Source organism: Protopterus annectens, chromosome 5.part0 (genome assembly GCF_019279795.1).
Source record: "Protopterus annectens isolate FY-2018-M chromosome 5.part0, PAN1.0, whole genome shotgun sequence".
NCBI classification, from domain to species: Eukaryota; Metazoa; Chordata; order Ceratodontiformes; family Protopteridae; genus Protopterus; species Protopterus annectens.
Window position 1 is genome coordinate 815,325,086 of NC_056735.1, and position 7,500 is coordinate 815,332,585.

Here is a 7,500-nt window from a genome sequence, read left to right on the forward strand (position 1 = left end):
TCCTACTAAATATGAATTTAAGAGGTATAGCAAACAAAATGCATGAATTCCATGTCTGTCTCACACAATACTCCCCTAACATAGTTGTCATAACTGAAACTTGGCTAAAACCAGAAACAAAAGTCAATGAAATCACACTCCCCAGCTATTATTTTCACAGGCTTTACAGAATAAGCAAATGTGGAGGTAGAATAACAATTCTGTATAGAAAAATATTGATGTAGACTTTCTCAACCATAACATTTCAAAATTTAGCAATGTAGAAATCTTTTGCAATAAACTCATAATACATAACACATTTGTCACCACAGTTGGAATCTACATTCCACCTGGCAATAACGCTATAACATTGGCTATATCTTAACACTCACCAAGAAACCTTAATAATGGGTGAACTCAAAATAGATTGGTATACATATAACTCAGAAACACTCTTTAATCTTGCTAAACTTACACATTTTCTTACAATCAATCCAATCATCAACCAGAAAAGATAAAAAACAGACAATCTGTACTTGGTTTACATTTGACCAACAATTATATTTGCAAAAATGGGGTATCGTTATGGGCACCCCTTGCGCGAATTCATGCGCCAATTTGGTTATGCGTTTTTGGGAGCATAAGCATCATTTCTGTGATGAACTATCAGGCCATATTAAATTTTACAGATGTTTTGTTGACGATGTCTTTTTACTGGGGTCAGGGGGGGAAGATTCATTATGCAGGTTCATTTCCCATTTAGAATCTACCACTAATTTCTTAAAATTTACCGTCAAATATTCATCTACAGAAATTGATTTTTTTAGATATTTTAGTTAAGAGAGAGCTAAATGGGGACATCATTACCTCTCTATATCACACAGACTGTTGGAGAAATGGACTTTTGGTTAATGGGAGCATGCATCCCAGGCAGTTTCCCTAATATTGTTAAGAGACAATTTCACAGAATATCTAGATTACATACAAGAAAGGAAGATCAAAAGAGGGAATTATGGACACTTACAGGATTATTTCACAGTAGAGGTTATAATGGGAAATTGGTGGATAGGACCTATGGTGAAACATTGGCCAATAGGAAGCATCTGTTGAATGTTGCTGACAGTAATAATCAGATTATGAGTACTCCCCCTAGGCTTCCCACTGGGTGTAGAGCATATTTTATTACTAAGTATACCAATGACATAGCTTACAATACATACTATTATTAATAAGCACTATCATCTCCTTACGAGAAATAAACAGACTGATGATATTGTTGGAGGGATACCCACCTTTACTTATAGAAATAACAGAAGTTTAAAGGTGATATTATGTGATAAAGATCAACAAAAGGAACCTAAGGAGAATAGGTTAGGTACCTTACCCTGCAGAAGTTGTAAAACTTGTAAGGGTATAAACAAGCAACAAGTATTCACTCACCCCAATATGGTATTTAGGTTTACATCAAGGTATTATGCTGATTGTACCACTACACAGGTGGTTTATTTAGCTACCTGTAATTTTTGCCCTTGTTTCTATGAGGAAAAAAAACATCAAAAGACTAATGGACAGGATAAATAGGCACCTATATAACATCAGAACTATGACTGTTAAGAATGCTCTGGCTAAGCACATTATTGAGCAACCTGATCACAGTTTTAGACCTGATCACAGTTTTAGTTTTAGGGTATTGCAATGTGTTCATAGCACCATGGGGGGTGGGGGTGATAAAACAATTGTTTAGACCAAGCTGAGTTACACTGGAGTTTGAAACTACAAGCCCACAGATAACCAGGCATTAATGCTAATATGAGTATAGCACCTGTTTTGAGTAGACATAAACTTAACAAAAAAAGGTGAGATAGCCTCTGTTTTAAATGATGTCTTATGATAGGATGATTTGTTGTATAGAAAGATGCTGTAGTAACACTATGTCAGGATCTGAAGAAGTGTGTACAACATGAAAGTGCTCATCCATTTCTTATTTCATTTTACTTTATTTATTCCTTTTATTAAAGTGCTTTTTGATCATGGCTGCTTTACCGATTTTTGTTACTTGTCTGCTCTTTGCATCCTCCAGTTTTGGCATCTGGGAACTGTTGTTTGGTTTTGTTCTGCTGAATTTTCTCACAATTAATCCAGTCAACAACCAGAATAGATAAAAAACAGACAGTCTGTACATGGTTGGATATTAACCAATAAAATCCCAAACATTAATCTTTCTAGATGCCTCTTAGATAGTATTAGTGATAATCTCCCTTCCTACCTGTTGAGCCAACACTTCAATCCAAAGATAATCACAGCAATTAGTACATAACCTTAAAAACTCTAACAAACAAACCATCCCTTACCTCCATCATTGCAAATAGACCTTATTAATGACTCTACCACTAGTTGTCACCGCAATCCACTTTAATACACTTTAATAATAAATTCCTAAACATCCTGAATGAAAGGGCACTAATTAGAACTAAAAGGATGAAATCTACACTAGTTCTCTGGTTAACAAAAGATACCATGCAGCTACTAAAAAAAAAGATAAAGTTTGGAAACAATAGTATACTAACAAAACCCAAGAAAACCTAAACAATTTTAGACAGCTTAGAATGTTCTCAAAAAAATCAAAAAAAGATAAGCAGACGTATTACACTAACATCAAGATAAACACAAAAACAATCCCCCCCTCCAAAAAAAAAAAAAAAAAAAAAAAAAACCTCAAACCCAGCCAATCCTGTAGTCCAATACAAAAAAAAATTAAAGACAAAGAAAGTATATCAAAGCAATTGACCTCTTGTTTCACTTACTCTATTTTATTTCTAACGATACTGTACAGGTCCCTCCAGCACCCCAGATCTTCAAGTAACAATGCTGTCACTTTTTTTCTTTTCAAACTGTCCAAACTTCCACAATAAGAAAACTGCTTATCAAACTCAAACCAACTACATTAGCAGCTGATAAATTACCCAACAAATACCTTAAACTAGCAGCAAACATTTTTTTTCTACCCTGTCTCTATACTTCTAAACCACTTTGTTACAGAAAACTACATCAAGGCAATACAGAAAATATTATAGATCTTCATGTACTCTCTGCATTCGAGTGGGTTTCCTCTGGGTGCTATCATGTCCCCTCTCAATCCAAAGACAAGCATCTGGAGCATTTATCCTCAGGCCACTGCTAAAAATGGGCTCTGTCCCAGTCAGACTTTGCTGGTAGACAAATGTTAAATAAATAAATTATGCACATGCCAGAAAATCACTCAGCACTACAAAATATGCTGCAATCCTACTCTAGTAGCAGAGACATGAGATAATCTAATAAATCCCTCTTGCTAGTTACGAAGTCCCAAAATTTTGCTGGTGACTCTATATACTCCAATTACATCGCCAGAATCTGGAAAACAATCCTTCATCCAGTCAAAGTAACATATAATCTATCTTCAAAACACAACTGAAACATTACCTGAATAATGTCTGCCACTGCTATTGTGCTGCGGCCAGCTAAATCCCATCTATTTACAAGTAACTTTCAAAATCTTTATATCACTCATCTAAAAGCTTGTTATAGAACCCCCCTCCATCTCTCACCTGTTACATTCCACTCCTCTATCTCCTTCACTATACACTGCTCTCACCTCTCTCCTACTAAACACCTCCCACTACAGAACATTCATCACATAAGACCCTCCACCCCACTTTAACATTACCCTGTAACTTTGGTTCCCAGGCTCACTATCTTAACTACATCACATACATACCATTAACAATGCATTTGTCTCTCCTGTGTTTCTTTCTCTTCATATTCCTCACCTTCATCAAAACTCAGTCTCTCATTAATATCTCCTCACTACAACCTTATGACATCCTTAAGATGCAATGCTAAAAAATCCTGTCTGTGTGTAATCTTTCCCTTTGTTCACAACTGTTCATCTTATACTACTAAACCCATACGTTTGTTGTATATATTTTGTATTTTATTTTATGTTTATATATGTTTAGATTTGTTGCCAAGTCTACTTCTAAGACTAAGTGGTAGTTGTTCTGAATGTATGTCGATAGGCAAAAGTCATCTTTAACTGTGTTTTTGAAAGGGCAACAATATGTGATGGCATTTACATGTGATATATTATTGTGAAGTTAGCATAATTATGACCAAGTATATTCACATAAGCAAAACAGTACCAATATGGCATAGCTGAGGGCCTTGATAAGGGCTTCACAGCAAAGTCTGTATTGTTATTTTATTACAGATGAGGAAGAAAGCAGTGTAAAGGACAGTCAGAAATAAGGAAGAACAAGCAGAGGAATGCATACCTGGACACGTGGAAAGGAATAGTGGGGATGTGAAGGGGAAGGTAATAATTTTTCCATAGTTTCAAGATAGGAAGGGGAAAGAGTAACAAAGTTAAGGTGTGGGCCAAAATGAGGGCGTATGAATAACAGAATGGTAGATACACACATAGAAAACAATGACAAAGACCAATAGGGAGCTGCTATTTTAAATGGGATGGAAAACACAAGCAATAAAAATAGACTGAACGGAGACAATTAGTAGTAGGAAGGACTGGACAACAGCAAAAGGAGGGTAATAACATAGTGAATGATATGATGAGGGATACAGTGGTGTGCTGGCTGAATGACAAGTTGTGCAGTGCTGCACCCAACATACGTTCACCTACTCCTGTGACCACTCTCATGGCTGGGCTGTGCCACTGTTGGCCTATTGATCAAGACTAGCCAGTGTGCAACTCTGTCAGTCACATGAGAACTCAATGCAAGCTACCGTTGCAGGAGTATAGCTGACAGCCCATCTAGGAGATCACTATGCCTTTTATCTCTTGCAAAGTAACATAATGGGACATACCTGTGATGCCTCTGACGAGAACCTATGCCTCCAATGGAAAAAAATCACCACAGGGCAAAAGGAGCCCTACATGACACCTCCAGTCAGATGGCTGACATCAAACTAAAGAGACGCAGGCCTAGAGACAGCTAGGGACACAGCAGGTGATCATAATGCACGTGCATAATGATATCACCACTGTTGCACTGCATCCACTACCGTGGTTGATACTGCATAAATTTTGAATGCAAATGGAGGAAAACAAAACAATAAAGGACAAACAATAAGTAAAATAGGGCAGTTTTGAAAGAGAGAGATAGAGACAGAGAGAGAGAGAGACCGAAAAACACAGAAGCAAAACAGTTATCCCTAACATGTGCTACACTGGGTGGTAGTAAAGTCCCTGGAGGAGTAAAACATTGTTAACTATGCAAAGGTAAGCAGAGTCAGTTAAACAGGTATTGGATCGGAATGTTTGCCACAAGGTTCAAGAATAAATGCCACCTTGCCAGCCCCCCCACCCTCATATTATTATCATGAGCTGCACAGAGTTATTGCAAGAGCCAGGGTAGATGGGTGAACAGTCTCAGTAGTCTCAGGAGTCCAGCCCAAATGAGCCTATCATCATGTGGCAGACATGGCCCACCAGATGATGGTCTACATTTCACCTTAGAGACTAGGTGATGGGTATAAACTCACAGATGTCTAAACATAAAAGACATGGGTCAGTGCCAGAGACGCCTCATGGCATTAACATGCTATTACAGAGAACAGCCACCATTGGTGAACCAAAAGATTGCTAGTTGCATGTCCATGGTACCTGAGGTGTGACTGACACTGACAGTGAAGTTTGCCTGGGCAGCGGATGAGAAAAGTTTGTCAGACTGAGGATGCACCATATGTGGATGGCAGTGGTAAGGCCATGGACATATGGCTGTAGAAATGCAAGCAATCATGCTCAAAGTAGACAGGGACACCCAAGATGATGGTGGGATCCCCACTGCTAGCATGTATGACCAAGAAGAATTCCTTTATTAATTCAATAAGTCTCAAACCAAACAGAAATTTTACTGATTACACTTCAGGTTTGTCAGTTTATCTAAGGAAAACCTGTATGCCTTCCATTTTAAATGATTTAAGAAATGTTATACTTCATATATTAAAAAAGGCATTAAGAACCTCCTAGCAGAAATTTATACACTTATATAGCGGATGAATAGTGAAAAAGTGAAAGAAGTCTACACTGTTAGTCTAAAGATAAAAGAGAAAACATATCCAAATCAATAAGTCCTTAAATCACAATGCATAAATAAATAAATCATTAGCAGTGTGTCTGTATGGTTATTGCTCCCCTAAATGTGGTTTGAGGGTTAAAATTCCTTTAGCTATATCAGTGTTTACACAAATCTAAGTTATCCATATCACCATCTGTTGAGTAAGCCAGTGCTATCTCCCAGAGTTGTCTTGCATGCATACATTATTTATACATTGCCAGATTAGAACTGCTGCTTAGTTTCTTTCTGTAGATCTATGTAGTAACTGTTGATGTCACAGAAGAAATTATAGCAGTTGTCAGAAAGCACACACTTGAAAGGATGACTTCATTAGTGTGTCTAAATCTATCTGACTCCCCTAAAATGGAGTTGAAGGGATCAATATCCTGTAGCCTTGTAGGTGTTACCCTAGGTTGAATTACTCTCATCACATCTGTAGATTGAGCTACTCCTACTTATCTTTCTGCTCTTACACAACCACAGAGTTTAGACATTGCTCCCTATTTTCAACACAGTCCCGCCAGCAAGTCCTACTGGAGGTTTTGCCTGCAGGTTATGCTAGTGGAGTTTGGCTTGCGGATATGCAGAAATTTCATCAAGGTGGGGTCAGAAATTGCTCTGTTTGCCAGGCATAGATCACCTCTGAAGAGTCTTTATGAGACAGAGCAGAGGGACTGGGCTTTTAGTGTATCCATGTAGGACAGATATTTGAAGCCCTGGATTCTCATGATCAGGAAACTCTGTTGTCTCTCCAGCTGCTGCATGTGCTTTTTGAGGTACATGCCTAAAGGGGCGTTATACTCAATGATGGGCCTGATAAGGGAGGAATACAGGGAAGTTATGACTTCCTTGTTCCTGGAAGAAATACCTTTACTAATGAGGTGAGCCATGTAGAAAGCTTTCAGTACAATGGAAGCAACACAGTAGTCAAAAGTTTGATTGCTGTCAACTTGGGTGGCCAGGTCCCTCACAACTGCTTGTGTACTTAGGACATTATTTTAATGTGATAGTTAGTGGAGATGTCGCTCTCCACAAAGGGGATGATGATGCATTTTTTGACATTTAATTTGAGGCCATGTTTCTGGCACTAGTCATTTGTCTGAATGCGACCCTCTAGGAGTATATCTACATCACTAGGGGAGTTAATGACAACACCCAGCTTGCAGTCATCTGCAAACTTGGTCAGCCATAGACCTCTGGTGTTGGCTTGCACCTCTGAGAAGTATTCCAAAGAGCAGGGTTCCTAAGACTGATCCCTGGGTATGCCACTCATTACAGGTCTACTGCTTGAGCTAGTTTCCCCTATTTTAATTGAGTGAGTTCTATCAGTAAGCCAGTTAGCTACCCTTCTGGTCACATATGGATTTACTTCAAGCTGGGATAGTTTATCTATTATGCCCGAGTG